The 20,308-nt window shown below is 37.9% G+C and overlaps 1 protein-coding gene and 1 non-coding gene across 5 annotated transcripts in view; one reads left to right on the top strand and one right to left on the bottom strand.

The window, feature by feature from the left end:
* The window catches only part of SSBP2 (single stranded DNA binding protein 2), a 417,804-nt gene that overhangs the window by 74,075 nt on the left and 323,421 nt on the right, over positions 1–20,308 (top strand). The gene's annotated exons all lie outside the window — the stretch shown is intronic.
* On the bottom strand, positions 10,889–11,016 carry LOC122737815. Its single transcript, XR_006354586.1, has one exon. It is a non-coding gene; the product is annotated as a U6atac minor spliceosomal RNA (small nuclear RNA).

Raw genomic sequence — 20,308 nt, 5'->3', positions numbered from 1 at the left:
TAAGTCAGATGGAAAGGTCATTGGTGCTTAGGTTCATTTCCATTGATTAAAGGATGTTCATCTTTGATGTTGAACCGTTTGATCATGCTTATGACTTGGGTGACAAGAACGCTGTTTTCTGGGTCTGTATTCCTATATGCAATGTCCTTTGCCAGGTCCTATCTTCACAAGGGTTCATTCTCTGGATAATAGCTGCAGGGTGGCTTGGCTGGAAGTAGGGTTTGGAGTTGGGGGCGGGGGGGGGAACTTTTCCCAGGGCTTTTTAGGTGTATCTGCCTGTTAACCTGGTCAGTGGTTGGGGAAGCCCTTTCTCCACAAGAGTTTCACTGTTGGTTGAAATACTTCTGTTTTACCTTAATCTGATTATACTTCATGCATTTTAAAAAATATATCCTCTCCCATCTGATTTAAATCATTAGACTAACTTTCTTTGGTTTCATTTTCACTCGAGTCACTCCATGAAAGAAGTATGGTTTTAGCAGGTAATAGGTTGAATAGACTGCTTCCTTTTCTGTCTTTTCCCATGGTTTCATGACCAGAAGTGTAATTATAAAGGGAAAGAGATAGTGGCAGCCACAACAGGGGTCACAGTTTTTGAAATATATCTTGTAAAGAATTGGTTATTTACATGTTGTCTCCCTCATTAGAATGAATGCTCCTTTACAGCATACATCCCTAGTGATTAGCACAGTACACGGTACATAGTAAGGTCTTTAATAAATGCTTCTTGATTGACCAGAGGAAAGACAGAGGGTAGCTCATGGTGTTGGGACAATTGCAAACCCAAAGTCTGTCATAAAGTTTAGGCAAACCTCTATTGTAATTTTAGAAGTTCTCTTATGGCTTACATAGTGTGGACATTATGGCCATCTAATAACAATTCTTCAGTACTTTCATGGATTTGTGCTCTCATCAAAGTAGATGGTCCCTCTTTTGGTATAACTTGACAGAAAAAAGTGCATTCATGTGTGTGCATATTGTGCAGTTCTTGTTTATGGACTTTCATAAATCAACCACAGCCGGGGTCCTATACAGCATTCAGGAACCTTTGTCTGACTTTAAAAAAAAAACGTGTTTAGGGGGGCAGCTGGATGGCGCAGTGGTTAAAGCACCGGCCCTGGATTCAGGAGTACCTGAGTTCAAATCCGACCTCAGACACTTGACACTTGCTAGCTGTGTGACCGTGGGCAAGTCACTTAACCCCCATTGCCTAAAAAACAAACAAACAAACAAACAAAAAAAACGTGTTTAGATACCAGTGGAACATGTGGGCTCTCCATCAGCTTCCACCACATGACAGACCCAGCCTTTGTTTCCTTTAGCATCTTTTACATCATGCCTTGTGTGTAATTCTTCATTAGTCATAATTTGCAGACTTCTCAAATCCTCAATACACCTTTCTATTGTCAAATGTATGACCTTTTATTTTAGGCTTTTGGTGACTGACTTACAGCTATCAATTATCACTAAAAGAATAGGGACATTACAAATAAAGATGTTCCAAAGATGAACCTTTGTTTGAAGAAGAAGCTTGTGGTCCTTAAAAGAATAAAGGAATTTTCCAAAGGCAATCTTCTCCAGTTTGATTCTGATCCCTGCTCACTGTACACCCACATCTGTCCAGGGTATTTGTACCCACGGACTAGCCCTATGGAACATTAGTGATTGGACAATAGGAATTTAAAAATCTATTTGTTTTTTTTCTATGTTGATGGTTAGGCTAAGCTCTTGAGTGATTTTGCCATATTATTGGTTGAAGAAACTGAGGATATTTGGCTTGGAGAAGAGAAGCCTTGAAAGAATGTGATAACTGTCTTCAAAAATGTGAAAGGATATTATATAGAAGGAGGGATTAGATTCCTTCTGCTTGGTTGCAGAAGGGAGAACAAGGAGCAATGGATAGATGTTATAAAGAAGTAACATAAGGACAGACTTACTAACATTTAAAAGTATCCAAAAGTTGAATAGCTAATGGATTTCTCCTCACCGAAGGTCATAAAGCAGAGTTTGGATGACTACATGTTGAGCATGTTGGAGAGGGAATTCTATCCTTTGTTTGAATTGGACTAGATGGTCACGTACCTTTCAATTTTGAGATTCTTTGTTTCTTTGTTATAGATCTCATTTAGGAGGCCCTGCAATATTCCAGGGGTTAATTCAATCAGCACAATTTCATCTACAGACAAACAGGAGAATCTCACTATTTATACTTCATGAGGATAGCAAACACATTTGGCAAGCTTACATATCCCTGGTTTATGTATTGCTCAATATTAATAATCAGTGAGCTGCTAAACAAAGTTCTCTGCATTGTTATATCTTGGTATCTTGTAGGATTCTGACATATATGAGAAACACCTTGTTTGGAAGAAAGCTTTTGTTGTGGCAATTTAACTTTACCAAATTATACTTTTTTATGGTCAGCAAAAAAGTAAGCACAAAGGAATACCTGTATTTTCCATACTTTTCAGTTATTGTGCTAATAAAAGATGTTATTCCATGTATAGTTTTGAAAGTGTTTCTCTTCCCTTCTCAAACCGTTGGCAAGAATAATGCATTTGATTTACTTGTAGATAATTCTCAAAGATTTATATAAATAGGAAGGGTAGGACATCTAGTTCAATTGTGATTGATATTTGGTCAGTCGTCTTTTGATTGTAATAAGGTCTGAAATTTATTCTAAGACTTTGATTTTTTTTCATTTCTTTCAAATATCTGTAAAATCAATGCTCAAATTAGTTTATTCCAGAGTGGATTTTTTGGGGGGTGGGTGGGTTCTTGGCCTAGAACAATTGCTTTTCTCATCCTTCTTTATTAGAAGCTTTCCCAATACATTTTCATCTTAGTACCATGTATACTTCCTCATGCAGAAGATTAGGTACTGATATTGAGTTGAAATGTAGTATCTTCATTGTAATTGATGAAGAAAAACACTATAAGCATTTGTAGAAATCTTTTAATTTTTCATCTTTTCATTGCTCTCCTAGTTTTACCTTTAAAATAGCTTCAGGGTGATCTGGCTTCTTTGGGTATTACCAAGGTTTCTGTTTATTTCTTTTACTCTCCACTGCTTCCTAATGTTTTGTGAAGTAGTATTGCTTATAATCTTTTGCCGGACTCCATAAGATTTTACAAATGGATTTTAATCTTGAATCACGTGGCCCTTGGCTGCCATATCTTGCCAAGGAGATAAAGTGTTTCTTGGCTGTAAAGTTTCTTTTGGTGGTCTTGTGGATATTCATTCATATCATTTAAATTTCTTTTGGAAATTTCTTTTGTGTCAATAGCTATTCTTTTATTTATTTCTCATTTTCAGCATCAACATTTTATTCACATATGGCAGAATGAAGTTGTTTCAGTTATACACCCTATTTTTATTCTTCTATTTTACTTTTTTGGAAAATTTTTTATGACTCGATCTCCCTGCCTTGCCTCATCTAGAAGTACAGTTGACACTCATAAACCCAATCTGACTACTGATATAGAAGTTTTTACCCGTTCCATTTCTATCTTGGTTTGGTTTGCCCTTCCTTAGGCAGCTTGGTGGTAGGTACTTTGGGGCTTTCCTTATTGATGCTCGACTTATTACAGACACTTCAATTGATTCAGCCTTACCATAGATTAGAACTCCTGAGCCCAAATTATCTACCAAAATCAGCCTCCCCATTAGCAGGGATGACAGACATGTGCTACTGCTCTTAGCCCATCTATTTTACTTTAATAAGTCAGTGGTCTGACTGTACTCAAAGAGCTAAGTCAGACAAATTTCATTTGAGGGGGGGATGTTATTTGTAGCTCGTTAATAAATGATAATCCAGTGGCTTTGTGATCTCACTGATATGTCTGTCTCTAATGATGTAGCCCATCAATTCTTGCCTAAATTGTATAATCTTGGACATACCCTCCCTTAAGTATAGCACAGAGAGGCCATCTAAGGTTTGGGGCCCCTCTTCCCATTCTCTTGATAGTATGGCAGTGGTATATGCTAGCTGTTCATTGTTCTCTTTCACTGCCTCATATATTACTGCCTCATATTTTAAAATCATACATTTCTTTGATGACATACTGTTTCTCCTTTGTAATTCCTTGTTTGGAATGTGTTGCAATCTAGTCAGGTTTGCCATTTGTCTCTCAATTGTCCTTGGAATAATCTTCAACTTGAATTTCTTGAAAACTGTACTATTCCATCAATCACAGCCATACAGCATCTTTGGGAGGAAAAAATTTTTTAAACTGGATCTGATTTCATTTATGTGATGAACTTCCAGTCAGAAAACTCCCTGCACATATTCAGATCAGTACTTGTTCTGCAATTTATAGGCTTAGGGAGTTTCCTGGAAGAATATTAATATTAAAACAGCCTTTGTTCCTTGGGAAAAGTTTGGGTTATCATTATCAAAACCCCATTTTCTTCCTCCCCTCCAATTTTGGACATAATTCATTGTTCTTTTATAGTGTCTGTTTGTCTTTATCTCTGTCCTTGTCTCTGTCTGTAGTTTTTCCCCCCCTTATCTAGTCTGTCCCACTAATCTTTATCTCTGGTTTTTAAACAGTACAAAATACTTAGAATGATTACTTTTTAATATAGTCTGAGGCCAGATGCTATGCCTCCTCAATTCTTACTTTGGGTCACTATTTCCCATGATATTCTAGATTTTTTGTTTTTCAAAATGAATTTTATTAATTTTTTGTTTAATTCCAAAAACATACCCCATCAATAATTTTGCACATTACTAAACCAGCAGATTTTATTATAATAGCATAGCTTACCCATGATCAGTAAATACCTATTAAGTTATCTGTCTCTTTATAAAAATGATTTTGGAGTTATATTTTTGTAATTATTTTACGTATTTTGTAGCAATTTTTGATAAAGTTCCTCTTATCATTTCTGGTTAGTATTATATGAAAATGCTGATATCTGTTATAGATTTATTTTTTATCTTGATATGTTGTTGAAGCTATTCATCTTTTCTCAATTAATTACTTTTTTGTAATTGTAATAATTAATTACTTTTTCTTTCTTTTTTAAAGCATAACATTTTTTCACATGCATACATGATATAGTTTTATCTTTGTTAATTTTTACTTTTGATTTTGTTCTTTTGTTGTAATGCTGTACCTAGAATTTCTAGGACTCTGTCAAGTAATAGTGGAGAGAAGTGGCACCATTGTCCTCTGTTTGTATTGGGAAAGATTCTAAGTGTTTCTTCACTGCAAATAGTGATAGCTCTTGGTTTTAAATACATAGTTTAATCATATGTGAGATTTAAAATTGGATATTAGATCATAAATCTCCCCTACTTAACCTTTCCCTTAATTTATCTCCCAAACTAGTAAATGGAAGAAGCTTTTGGTTTTCTAGATAGACCTTTTTATTTATAGTTATGATAGTCACAAGGTGATGTTGATTAGAAGGATAGGAAAGTAGAAACACAATACAAATCGTCTTAAGTCTAAGCTTAGTCTATATTCCTTATAAAAACTCACCAAACCGAAAAGGCCACCTTTGGAGAGAGAGAGTCTGTGCCGCCGTCAGGAGTCCCGCCAAGCAGGCAAAAGGGCCTACTCTCGTTCTCTCCACCCCGGAAGTCAAAAACCCGGCAGGCAGTCTGACATGCGCAGCAGGCGGACTGTTCATCTCCTCCCCAAAAGGGTGGTCCTTGAAAAACTGGCGTCTTTCAGTTATCCTAACCGACTGTTAAAAACTTTCATATTTTACCACACATATTAAAGAAATATATTCTCTTTCATGCCTAAGCTTTTAAAAGGTTTTTTAACATGCATAGTGTGTTATTTTGTCAGTGGATTTTTCTACATGTAATGAAAAAATAATTTATACTATAAAGGCTATTGGACTTATCTGCTTAATAGATATCATTGGTAATCTCTGAGAGGGAGCTTTTAGTAGACTTATGGGTCTGAAGCTAGATTACAAGGAGTTGAGACATAGATATGTCCTGAATAAAAAGAACTGCCAAAAGTAGACAGTTCTTTCTATGGTCTTGACAGTGAAAGGTCGAGTTATAGGGGAATAGCTTGAAGGGATCTTGGGGTCAGGTGTAATTTTCTTAAGGATAAAAGATATTTGGATAAGATTATAGGTAGCAGGGAAGGAATTAGTAGATAGGGAAGATTGAAGCTGCTAAAAGAGATGGAAGAAGACGAGATCAAGTATGAAGTAGATGAGTGTTTGGCAATAAGGGCTACCTTTTCTCAGATATTGGAGCAGAGAAAGAGAAGGGTGGAGTAGGGGAGATGAGCTGGTACACAGAGAAACATCATTACTTTTTCAATAAACTAGGAGACAAGTTTTTGTACGGGGGATGTGTAGTGAAAGTGGCACTGGAGGCTTGACAAAAAAGAAGCAGAGCTTCAGGGATCGTGTTAGAAAGTCAATCAGGGAAGAGTGATGGTATTAACGGGGTATACAGTGCATCCTCTGTTTTCCTGATTTCAACTCAATTGAACAAGATGTCCCATGGCAGGTACCCCATGGTGTCTTCCCACCCATGTCCTGTCTTTTTTTTTTGGTGTTATCTCCCCTCAATATATTGTAAGTTCCTTCAGGGCAGGGACTGTCTTTTTATTAATTGTATCCTCAGTGCATAGCACAGTGCTTGGTAACTAGTAGGTAATTAATGAATGTTTATTGGGTTTATTGACCCAGTTAGCACAGCTGCAGCAACTTTTTCCAACGATATTTATCAGCCACCAGAGCAGGAGCAGAAAGGGCTAGTGGTAAGGGTGACCCAAGGTAAATGGCAGGGTAAAAGGACAAGTTAAAAAGATTCAACTGTAGAGAACAAAGTATAGTTGAATTGGTTAACAATCAGATGAAGATTGTGAAAGGAAGAAAGTAAAGCCAAAGTTGGGACCATGGACCAGAGTACAGAAGTTGGATTGAGGACAAATATGTTTAGGAAAGAGTAAGGCAGAGGGAGACCAGTGAAATGCCTAATATATGGTTGTTGCTTAATAAGTGGATATTGAATTGAATAGAAGGACATGAGATTATGATCAGAGAAGGGATAAGGATGATATAAATGGCATACATCTAGGTAATGGTGAAATTGAAGGTATAATCATCCTAATATGCAGAGGAGGTAGAGTGAGAGTATAGGTCAAGGGGCTCAAGCATGTTGTTGAATGGGGAAGCAAGGATGTTTGTGAGGAATTCAGCATGTAAACCGAAATCCTCAAGTGTTTGGGCAAGAGTTGGGGTAGAGAAAAGGAACGTGAGTCAGGTACTGAATTCCTTGAGAAAAGAAAGAGGATGATCTAGCATCTATTAAATTAGATCACTCATTCACAAAATTATAGCATTTAAGAGTTGGACCTCAGAGAGCATCTAGTAAAACCTGTCCATGAAAGGAGCCTTTAGTGTAACATACCCCTTGAGGCGTTGTCCAGTCTTTGCTTGAAAACGTCCAAGGAAGGGGAGCTTACTTACCAACCTACTATCTCCCAAAGTAGCTTGTTCTACTCTGGGTCAAACCTTATTGTTAGGAAGGTTTTTCCTGATGGCGAGCTTAAATTAGCCAGATAGTAGTGGCTACCTATTAATTTTGGTTTTGCCATGTTGGGTCAAGGAACCAATCTAATCCCTCTTCCGCATGTTGGCCCTTTAAATATTTGACCACCCTGTCCCCCTCTGCCCCCCATTCTTCTCTTTTATAAGTTAAGCATCCCCTGGACCTTCAGGCAATTCTAATTAGTTTGTCACTGTATTATTTTCTCAGATTTATGGAATTTATAACTAAAAGGGGACCTAGAGATCATCCAAATCAGTCTTCTCATTTTGTAGATGAAAGAAAGTTGAAACCCAGAGAAGAGATGTGACTTGCCCAAGGTCAAACAGCTAGTCTGTGATGAAGTTAATAGAAAAGTGTCTGGAGAATTTAAAACCAGTCAGCTTCTTGTACCTTGTAAATTGACTGTAACCTTCCAATTATTTCATTTTCATATGACTGTCAATTTGCAGATATTCAAGGAAATCAATCAAGGGTGGCGGACCTTTGGTAGAATATGTAATGTAATAGACAATGTAGGACATCATATGAATTATCCTTTTATATGCCCCCAAACAGTGAAGTGGGGAAGAAGTCTGGTTTAGTACCATGGAACTATTATAATACCCTTTTCTATTAATCTGGCTTTATAATTGTCTATGATTTATGTTCCCTCCACTGTTTTGGAGCAAGACATATTGTATTTAATTATGGGGTAGATTAGGTTAAAAGGATTAAAGTAAAGAGAAAATATGGAAATCTTCTGTTCTCTGAAAAGCTGAATCTTTGAGGATGACAGAGAGGAGTGAATCTACTGTAATTGCGTACTTTTTATTAGACTTAGTTCACATACTTCTTAATGTCACTTGACTAGTCCTCTGTGTTCTTCCTCGCCATGTTTTAAATACATAGTATCCAGGGGGAACCTTGAAGGTCCTGTATAACGGAATATGCATGGATGGAGACTTTAGCCAGTGGAGAGACAAATCTATCTTAAGTTTCTCTGCATGATTTTTTTTGGGGGGGTCTTAGTTTGTTGTGTTTTTTAGAACTTGGAGTCAAGAGTAAGAGAATGTCATATCTGGGGTGGGGAGGACCTCAGAAATAATTTAATCTGTCCACTTTGTACAAATAAGGACATTTACTCAAAGCTATGACTTATGGACAAGGCAACTTAAGGTCATGACTGGTAAATGGTACCTTTAGGACTAGAACTAGCCTTCTTATTCTTACTCCAGAACTTTGTCACACCACATAGAGAGTTAATGAAGGCGAAAGGAGCTTCCCAATCTTGAGCATTTGCTCAGGAAAGATGATTATTGCTGCCAAGAACCATGGGGGAAATTGTATTTTCTGCTATAACAAGATTAATCTTTACAATTTTGTTTGGTTGTAGCAATAGGATTTAGGTGCAAAAACAGGAGGAGGGATACAATTAACGGTTTGGAGGAAGCTTTGCTAACTGTTCCACAGACAAGTTCACAAAATGATACTTCCTGGAGAATGGCATTTGATATGAAGATATTGAAGTTCAATATGCAATTTCCAGACAGTCCAGTAAACCACACTCTGTCTTTCTTCTGAGTTAGATAAATGTTTTAGATTCTGTTATCATACCCCTACCATTCGTTTAGAATTGCCTTTTTCAGGAAGACCTGAGTTCAAATTCGGCCTCAGACACTTGACACTTACTAGCTATGTGACCTTGGGGAAGTCACTTAACCCCAATTGCCTCACCAAAAAAAAAAAAAAAAAAGAATTGCTCTTAGCACTAATGTGTATAAATATGGTGCTGGTTGGATAGCTAATAATGTAAAGATTAATTTAATGGAAATTCAGAATGGCGTTTAGTAGTGCCTTTAGGGTTTAGTTCATGGTACTAAAATATTTTCCCATATATAATCAATCAACACATTTAGTAAACAATTATTGTGTGCTAAGTAATACAGTGTGGTAAGGGAAAACAAAGTCAAAGGTGAAACATTCCCTACTTTCAAGGTACTTATGTTCTAATGAGCTTGACAATATGTACATCTATGAATATATACATATATATGTATATATACATACATACATACACCCAAAAATATAAGACAGACAAACTAGACACAAGGTAGCCTTTTTGAAGGTAAGGCACTAAGGGGACCAGGGTTGTCTCCTGCCTTAAGTGGTGCCAGAATTGATTCTTCAAAGCAATAGGCATTCCAAGAAGGTGAGGAGGGAGGAGAGCCTTCCAGACATGAAGGACAACCGAGTGTAAAGGAACAGAAATGAGATGGTCATGTGTGAGGAACATCAGGTAGGACCAGTGTAGTTGGACCATAGAGGACATGGAGGAGAAGAATATGTAAAAAGTTTAGAAAGGGGTCAGGTTGTGAAGGATAAAACAGGTGTTTGTATTTTTTTTTCTGTATGTAAATAAGAAGATCCTGCAGTTTACTGAGTGATATGGTAAGACTTGAGCTTTTAGGAAAGGTTACATTGGTAGCTGTGTGGAAGATAGTTTTCACCTGTGAGACTCGAGGCAGGGTAACCAAATAAGAGGTTATTGAAAGATTCCAGTCTAGAGAGGCAGGCGGTCAGGGCTTGGACGAAGCTGGTCTCTGAGCAAGTGGACAGAAGGAGACAAATGTGAGCAAGACTGCAGGTAGAAACCACAGGATTTGGTCACTGAGTAAAGAGTTGAGGATAATACTGTCATTATGAACCTGGAATGCAGTACTCTCAACAGTAATAGAGAATTTCAGAAGAGGGGAGGGTTTTGAAGAAAAGAGAATGAGTTTTGTTGAGGGTATGTTGAGTTTAAGATGAGGGTAAGAGAGAGCCTCAGTTGAAAATGCTCAACAGGGGCAGCTAGGTGGCGCAATGGATAGAGCACTGGCCCTGGAGTCAGGAGTACCTGAGTTCAAATTCGGCCTCAGACACTTAACACTTACTAGCTGTGTGACCCTGGGCAAGTCACTTAACCCCAATTGCCTCACTAAAAAAAAAAAAATTTTAAAAAGTATTAAAAAAAGAAAATGCTCAACAGACAGGTGAAGGTGGAACTGGAGCTTGGGACAGAAACTGTGACTGTGCAGCACGTCCCCAAAATTATTAAACTATTAAGGTCTAACAGCTTTAAACTGCACTAAATCATTTGGGACATGGATTTGTGAGCCATATGTGCTTTAATTGTCATATGTAATTGAACCCATGGGAGCTGATGAGGTCACTGAATGAAAGCAAAGCAAGAAATGAGATGAGGGCCCAGGACAGACCTTTTAGGACACCGATAGTTAATGATTGTGATATGTATGATCATCTGGCAATGGAGAATGAGAAACCAGATGATAGTGATGATGGTGATGATAAGAATAATGCCCACCAAGTGCCAGACACTGTGCTAAGCTTTTGCCACAGAGTAGGTGGCAATGCCTTAACCATATATGTGTTGTAAAGGCCACTAGGACCTCTTCCATCCTTATCAAGGGGAGTGCTAACCTTCTCTCCTTTCATACAACACCACTGTGCTAAGCTTTTAACAAATATTATCTCATTTGATCCTCACAACAACCCTGGGAGGTAGGTGCTATTATTATCCCCATTTTACAAATGAGGAAACTGAGGCAGACAACTATTAAATGACTTGCCCAAAGTAACACAGCTATTAAATGTCTGAAGCTGAATTTGAACTCGGTTTTTCCTGATTCCAGACCCAACACTCTATCCACTGTGCCACCAAGCTATCAGGAGAAAAGAACCAAAAGAAAGTAGTGTCATGAAAACTCAGAGAGGAGACAGAGTCCAGAAGAAAGCCGTCAACAGTGTCAAAAGCTGCAGAGAGGTCAGGAAGGATGAGCATTTGAGAAAAGGTTTGGCAATTACAAGCTCATTGGTAACTTTGAGGAAGAGTAGTTTCAGCAGAACAGTTAAGTGGTCCATCAGCTTGGAAAGGTTCTAGAAGAATTGTGGAGAGTATTTGGGGCCACCTGCTATTGTCTTTTTTTTTTTGAAGAGGTTGGCTGAGGGATGGAGGAGACTTTTAGCATGAGAACAGTCAAAATAGTAGGATCCAGTTTTAAAATACACATGTATTACTTATTTTATCTGCCGTGAAGGTTTGGGGTTTGTTTTTTTGTTTATGTTTGGTCTATAATATGCAATATTACTATATTACATATATACATATATGTAATGTATATGTAATATATTATTATTATATATAAATATAATATATTACACATATATAATATATATGTCTTCTGATACCTTAACAGAGCATAGAATTTACCAGAGAGCACTAGCTCTGGCAGACTGTGCCCAACTGGACAGGCCAAGGTGAAGGGAGGCTTGGTCATAGACTGTACGGTCTTGTTGGAGACAATGGCCCCGCAGTGACTCATCACCAGGAGGTTTAGTGCTAGGCCAGGTTATTGGCTTCCATATTATCATCCTGTGTGGAGAGAATCCTAATGATATCACTGATCCTTGATGTAGTGAAGAATGTACTGTAGCAATGAAATGACATTGACCTTTCCAGTACCTCACTATTTACTGGTCATTAGTGTTTTGCTGTTGGTTTGGGGTCAGCAGCTAATTACAGTGCACAGTTACTTGAATTAAGCTAATAGTATTGTATAGGAGAGGGTCCTCAGCGGACAGTAATGATTTGTAATTTGCTTACACGGTTCATAGGAACATAGCTCCAAGACTGGAGAGGACCTTGGAGGTCATCTAGTTAACTCCTTCATTTTACAAATGAGATATTTGAGATCTAAAGAGATTAAGTGACTTGCACAAAGTCACACAGGTAGAACTGGGGTTTGAACCTAGCTGGATCTTTTGATGCAAAATTCAGCACCTTTCCTTCTGCCATGTGGCCGTATGTTTTTAATAACCTCTATTTCTTCTCTACTCGGCTAAGGCCCAGTTTGGTCCTGTGCCTTCAATGAAGCCTTTTCTTTTTTCTTTCTTTTTTTTTTTTTGGTGAGGCAATTGGGGTTAAGTGACTTGCCCAGGGTCACACAGCTAGTAAGTGTTAAGTGTCTGAGGCCAGATTTGAACTCAGGTACTCCTGACTCCAGGGCCGGTGCTCTATCCACTGTACCACCTAACTGCCCCAAGCCTTTTCTTTTTAATGGGAATGGAAATAGTGGATTTAGAATCAAGGAATTCTGCATTCAATCTTACCATTTACTTCTCTGGGGAAATCAAGTAACTTCCCTAGATCTCAGTTCCCTTGTTTGTAAATGAGAGGGTTGTAGGCTTTGTGTGCACTTGGGGGTTATGTGTGTGACATTAAGTAATATGCAGTGATATAACTTCCTGTGTCACCTTCCTTGAGGGAGTGTGTGGTAGGAGCAATATTGAGTTATTGTCATCATTGGCATCATTGTAGCAACAACAGCTAGTATTTATAAAATACCTGCTATGTGCAACATCTAATAGGCTGGATGAGTTTTTCTATAAAAGACAGAACCATCCCTGAGACTTGATTGGTGGGAGGAACTAGGGCTTCCTAGTCATATATGAGGTCACCTCAGACTGGACAGATGTGCCACTGCTAGGCAAATCAGAACATCTTTCTTACCAGATGCATTTTCATATGTAACCAAGACAAACCGCATGTACCTGGACCAGTGTGATATCCTTTCTGAATATCAAATATCCCTTTCATGTTATTGTTAAATAAACTTTTAAATTAAATATTAGATAACCCATGAGTATCATCCCTGCCCTCCTCCATCCCAATCTTAATGCTGAAATTTTTTTGGGGGGGGAAGGGCAATGAGGATAAAGTGACTTGCCCAGGGTCACACAGCTAGTCAGTGTCAAGTGTCTGAGACCAGATTTGAATTTAGGTCCTCCTGAATCCAGGGCCAGTGCTTTACCCACTGCGCCACCTAGCTGCCCCTTCAATGCTGAATTATTAGACAGGCTCAGAACAGACTATAAGAAATAATTTCTCCTTCCTGGTGATGCTGTACCCAAGCCACTAGCCCAGTGGTCCTATCAAGGTTTCTTTTACAGGAGGCCTCTCTGATGCACATTCATTAGTTTCCCATCCTACCAAGTGACAAAGGCTTATACTAGAAATGAATGAAATCCACAGACTGGATTCTCAGTCTGTACTATGAGATGATTAAATATGAATCTTAAAATAAAATTATAAAAAAATCTGCAGTGATACCTCCAGTTGTCACCCAGACTTTCCTTTCTTAACCAGTGACCTTCTTATAGCCATAAGCTACAAGTGCTCAATTCATATTAGCTTCATGCTTTATTGAACCATACTCAATGCTCCCCACAGAGAGAGCTTCTATTCCTTTGTTTTCCAGAAATCTTCTTTTTGCTTTCCCTACTTTTCTTCCTGGGGTCCCAAGGGGATAACCCCTATACATTGGGCTCTCTTGCAGGTCATGGGAAAGATCAAGGTAAGGAGGTTGTGAATCAGGGACCTCAAGCTAAGGCCTAGACTACAGGAAAAAAAGAGGTAGTATAGGAAGGAAGGTAGATTATTGTTTCCACATTTTCACTAGCCCAGACACCTGACTGCTCTGGCCCATGTGCACTGATCTCACAACATCTGCTTTGCACATCTGGGCTCACCTGCTTTCTTCTCTAGGTTTTGTCTTTTCTTCACACACTGGTCCATGCTGTAGCAACTTCTGTCTTCCTGCACTGCCAGCAGGAAAGTCTTTCTCAGGTTTTGTGCCATTTCTGTCTTAGTCAGTAATAGCAGCCTCAACCCCTAGGTGACCTTACAGACTGAAGTCTGGTCATGGCCATAGAAGATTGTATCTGCTGGCAACACAGTGGGCCATTCTCCAAAGTATTCTTTCTGCTGTCTGCCTGTAATAGTGGTTAGAGAGCCCCAGTTCAGCTGCTCTCCTTTATGGATTCTGTATCCTGAAAATGGTCAAAAGGAAGAGACTCTCAGGGGCAACAAAGGAGGAGGAGATAGGAAACTCTAAGCATGAGAAACCTTTGTGTCCATATTCTGCTACTCCTAATTATCCTGAACAGAGATGAATTGGCATTGTAGAAATATCCAATAGATTATTATTTTTTTCTTCATCTTTATCTTCTACTCTTGATAATTTTTTTTCCTCTGTCAGTGTGTCTGTCTCTGTGTGTGTGGTCCCCCCCCAATTCTTTCCAACAAGATTCTAAGCTTCTGGAGGGCAAGGACTAAATTCTTTGTGGGGGGGGGGCAGTGAGGGTTAAGTGACTTGCCCAGGGTCACACAGCTAGTAAGTGTCAAGTATCTGAGGTCGGATTTGAATTCAGGTCCTAATGAATCCAGGGCCGGTGCTTTATTCACTGGCCACCTAGCTGCTCCGTGACTAAATTCTTATACTAGTTATATATCTGAAACCCCTAATTAGAGCACAATAAATAGTTGTTCTTGGTGACGATGATGATGATGATTAGCATAGTAATTGTTTCTATGTAAATGTATCCTCTAAAGTGCTTGAGGGTACTTGAAAGCAGTTCTTATAATTAGCTTAAATATTCCCCTTGAAATGTGTTTATCCTCCTAATTTAAGTAAACTTTTTATTACATAATGCAGATGTAAGCTTAGGTGAAACCCCTGTCCCTTAAGACATTTTTTGAGTTGGTGAGGGTCCTAATGAAGTTTTACCAGATTATCCTATTAGATTTATGCTTTTTTGGGGGGGTGGGCTTTGGGAGAATCTGTCTTAATATTTATTTTATGAATTTCATTAATCCACAAAGGACTTTTTTGCATAAATTTATTATTGTTAGAAGCATTTAGAAACAACAGCAGTTGACCATTGTTACTGCTTATATTTTTGGCTTGGTGTTGGGGCTTTTCTTTTGAATTTTGACCACTTCCTCTTGTGAGTTTTGAGTGAGTTTTGCTTTCTCTATCTGCAGGTTTGTGTTTGCCAAACTTTTTTTTAAACTTGGCCTTCGGTGTATGTCCCAAAGAGGTTTCACTGGTCAGTGATGTTTATGGAATCTATTGTGAGAACAGCTTTATCAGAATTCTTTGTGGAAAGTGGTAAATGCTTTATTTCATACTAGGCTCATTCAATTCAATGTCAATACTTAAATGCTTTCTCTCTCTCTCTCTCTCTCTCTCTCTCTCTCTCTCTCTCTTTTTTTTTTGCGGGGCAATGAGGGTTAAGTGACTTGCCCAGAGTCACACAGCTAGTAAGTGTCAAGTGTCTGAGATCAGATTTGAACTCAGGGCCTCCTGACTCCAGGGCCTGTGCTTTATCCACTACACCACCTAGCTGCCCCCATAAATGCTTATTAATGATGAGCAACAAGCTGCAGAAATAAATCTGACCCTTTTATAAAGTACAGTTTAATAAGAATTTGGGGAATTGGCTGGGATGAAATAAGGATCTTGAAGTCAAAGAATAGATCATAGGAAGGTAAATAAGAAAAGATAGCAAAAATATGAAATAGAGTTTGAAGGATAGAGAATGATGAGCAGATACAAAGATTTGAAAAGATAGATAACAGAAAGATATAGGGAAAATAAGGCTTGGTAAAGTCAGAAATGCTGAAAGGCCATTCCTACACACTCAAGAGAATTTTGGTCGTTATAGGCAGGTGGCAGTGCCTTGGGCAGAATTGGTGCAGGATTTGGGAACCTGTGCAAGCCCTGGGGGAGTATTCGGCAGCTGTCCTGAAGTAAGAGAGAACTAAAATAAGATAAATATAAGAGTGACCAGAAAACATTTGATAGAACACTTTTTCTAGGAACCATTAGTTTTTATTTGATGCCATGTAGCAATGGAAAGGAGCATAAAAGTGGGCAGTCCAGAGTCAGATCTGGTTTTGCCAGTTACTACCCTAATAACTAGGCAAAATCTCTTCCCCTCTCTCAGCTTGTTTCTTCATTGTAAAAACGAATGGTGGGACTAGATAACTCACAAGATTCCTTTCAGCTCTAAATCTATGATCCTATGATCTGACCCCCCCCCCCCACCTGAAATGATGATTCATTGTTGAACTAAAAAACATTCAGTGGTGGGGAGGAGAGGTACCGGATCATGTATCTCATTCGTATGGGAGCTCTAGGTGAAGAAAACTCCCCTCTACTAATATAGATCAGCACAACTATTCTTTAATTGATAATCTTAAGCTTTTTAAATGGCAGTGGTCAATATCAGAGGGGAGTTGTGGGATGATAAGCACTCTGAGGCATTGTTGATTGAACTATTAGTTGGTACAACTACTATGGAAAGCAGTTTGGACTTATGCAAATAAAGCAACTAAAATATCCATACCCTTTAACCCAGAGATTCTACAGAGATTTACTGTATACCTTCAGGAAGCCAGTGCTAAGAAGAAAGTTCCCATATACACCAAAATATTTATAGCAGCACTTTTTTTGTGTGAGTGAAGGATTGAAAAAAAAGCAGATGTTTATCTATTGGGATATTGCTAAAAATTATGTTACATGAAAATATTGGAATAGTACTGTCATGGGGGAAATAGGTGGTGGGGGTCCTTAGGCATTCCTCTGTAAAGGATTACAATTCTTGCACATAGTCCAATTAGAATAAAATGGTCTTTTATTTGCATGCTAGAGAAAGTGACTGAGAAGGAAGTGGAAGACTTTATTTACCTCAATGGAAGAATATGGCTTAGAAACATTTTCCTCCCAGAATGGAAGGGAGGTCAAGCTTTTATAGAGAATAGATGGGGTGACCACCTGACAGTGGAAAGTTCCTTTTAGGGGTGGGGAAAGCTTGAATGAAGGTCCTAACTTCTGGAGTTATCTCTGTCCAGGGTTCTGCCTATCTCCCCTTACTTCTTAGGTGTGTCTGTCCTTTAGTTTAGCTTTTCAAGGAGAAAACTCCTGAGTTACCTCAGACCCATATCAATACTGTGTTGCAAGAAATGATGTATGCCATGAATACAGAGAAATGCAGAAAGTTCTACACTAACTGATGCAACATGAAGTAAGCAGAGGAAAGAAAACTGTACACAATGAATAGCACAATGTAAATGGAAAGAACAACTACACATATAAAAAAATCAAAAGGGAATAATATAACAAAATGATTTAAGTTCAAGCAGGACTTGAAAGAAGATATATGAAAGGTGTGTCTTTAAAAGTACTATCTGTTATATGAGGTGGCTCTCTGGGGAGAAGGAAATTGGGGAAATCTATCATGATGTAAAAAAATCCATAAAAATTACTTTTTAAAATATAATAATTTTAGAAAGTTTTCTGGGTCACTGAAGTCCAGTGATTTGCCTGGGGTTACATAGGCAATATGTCAGAAGTAGGGCTTCAATCCAAGGCTTCTTGACTCCAAGACCACCAACACTGAACCAAGTTGCCTCTCAAATAAGTAAAATCAAGTAGAATATTACACCTAAAAAAGTAAGATGTTACTTTTTTTTTTCTTTCTTTCTTTTTTTTTTTTTTTTAGTGAGGCAATTGGGGTTAAGCAACTTGCCCAGGATCACACAGCTAGTAAGTGTTAAGTGTCTGAGGCCGGATTTGAACTCAGGTACTCCTGACTCCAGGGCCGGTGCTCTATCCACTGCGCCACCTAGCTGCCCCAAGATGTTACTTTTTTGTTTTTTGTTTTTTAAGTGAGGCAATTGGGGTTAAGTGACTTGCCCAGGGTCACACAGCTAGTGTTAAGTGTCTGAGGCTGGATTTGTACTCAGGTACTCCTGAATCCAGGGCCAGTGCTTTATCCACTGCGCCACCTAAGATGTTACTTTTAATACTCAGATGGAATAAAAACTATTATTTCAGACAACTTATAAGATCCAAAAGACTCCTTTTAAGACCCACGTTGAAAAGCAATTTTTTTCTTGCTCTTGGAAATGGGAAAAAAATCAGGAATTAAGAAATATATACTACATAAAATAATTTTATTCCTTTAACCAGTGTTTTCTATCTTTTGCCCCTCTAAAACACCTTTGAAAATAACTATTATTTGGATTTCAACTTTTCCACTTTTCTCCTTATCTTCTGACAGAATTATTAGGAAGCAATAATATGGAAAACAGTAGCTCATAATTATTTAGCTGCTAAAAATATAATCAAGGAATCACTCTTAAGAACATAACTATTAATTTCTAGAAAATGTAGACTACCTTGGTGTTTCAAACATTTTCTGCTAAAAGTTAAAGCAGTCTAAAATCCTTTAAAAGTAAAAATGAAGTTTTGTGATTACATGTAGTTATTTTAAAAGGAAATCTAGTTTAGGATAGAGATAATTAGACTGGGCAAAAAAAAAGTTCACAGCTCAATCATTGGGTGAGCCCTACCCTACTCTGACAGCCCAACAATTCATAATTTAATGTTTATATTCTGTTGTAAAACTGATAAAGCAAATAACAATGCATTTTGAAGTAATATGTTATTTTTTCTTCCTTACATCCTCTATTTTCATTTCAGTTTGGCGGAACATGGTTGCATTGATGATTTTTTAAAGTTTTAATTTAATTCGTAGAGAAATAACAGCATCTATTTCACCCCAAAGTTATACTTAGTAGTTGTACCACTGCTGTATCAGATAGGGTAAAAAAGATGCAAGGCTATTAATAAAGTGCTACATATAATCGTCACTTAATAGAATAGGTAAATATTCCAAGGAAAAGAACGTGGACTTCAACTCAAAAGATTTTGGTTCACATTCAAGGGCTGCTGTTAATTATTTCTGAGACTTGGGGGCAAACCCCTTCTCCCTGAGCTTCATCGCCTTCACCTATAAAATGATGGTAATATGCTCATTACTTTCCTCAAAGGTTTGTTATGGTAAACAAGTTCACCAAAAATTATAAAGCACATTATCAATGAGATACTACCATTATTAGACACAGCTTTTCAGACTTGGCTATTGATGGAATTTCAGTTTAGTGAATCCCTTCCCCAAGCCCCTCAATTTATTTATGTCATTGGATATAGAGTCCAGCTGAAAAACCAAATATCGTCCTCTCTGCCCTTTCCCTCAAATGCAATAAAATCATAGTAAAAAAATAAGGAAACATGTATAATATATCACATCCAGAGTGCAGGCCCTAAAGCCAGAAAGACCTGGGATTAAGTCCTATCTCTGAACCCACTGGACAAGTCACTTAATCTCTCATTACCTTGGGTAACTCTCTAAGACTGGGGTTTTTCACCTTTTGATGTGTTTTAGACCTCTTTGGCAGTATGGTGAAGGTTATGGACCCTGTTACAGAATAATGGTTCTAACTCCATAAAATAAAATCTATAGAATTAAAAAGACAACCAATTATATTGAAATGTGATGGTGGTGGTGGTAGGGGTATGTGTGTGTGTGTGTGTGTGTGTGTGTGTGTGTGTGTGTGTGAAAAGTCACTATGTTTTGATAACTTTTTTGGTTAGTTTTTTTTTGCTTTTTTTTTTTTTTTTTGGTGGGGCAATGAGGGTTAAATGACTTGCCCAGGGTCACACAGCTAGTAAGTGTCAAGTGTCTGAGGCTGGATTTGAACTCAGGTTCTCCTGAATCCAAGGCCAGTGTTTTGCCCACTGCACCACCTAGCTGCCCCTGATAACTTTTTGAAAATTATTTTTTCCTTATTTTTTGCCATTTACAAGATTTGATTTTTCACATGTAATATAAATTCATTTCCTGTACATACTGTATATGATGTTATGATCTTGTAAATTAAAATAAAATAAAATAATAAAGGCGTTATTAAATATTGAAACCCCTTCATGACTTCTGGCCCACCCTGTATATATACACATATGTATGTAAATATATACACACACACTTGGGCTCCAGGAAAACACATGTATACACACATATACACATACATGTATATATGTATCCAC

Source organism: Dromiciops gliroides, chromosome 1 (genome assembly GCF_019393635.1).
Source record: "Dromiciops gliroides isolate mDroGli1 chromosome 1, mDroGli1.pri, whole genome shotgun sequence".
NCBI lineage: Eukaryota > Metazoa > Chordata > Mammalia > Microbiotheria > Microbiotheriidae > Dromiciops > Dromiciops gliroides.
Note: the sequence above shows the minus strand (reverse complement) of the source record. Positions and strands in the feature narration are given on the sequence as shown.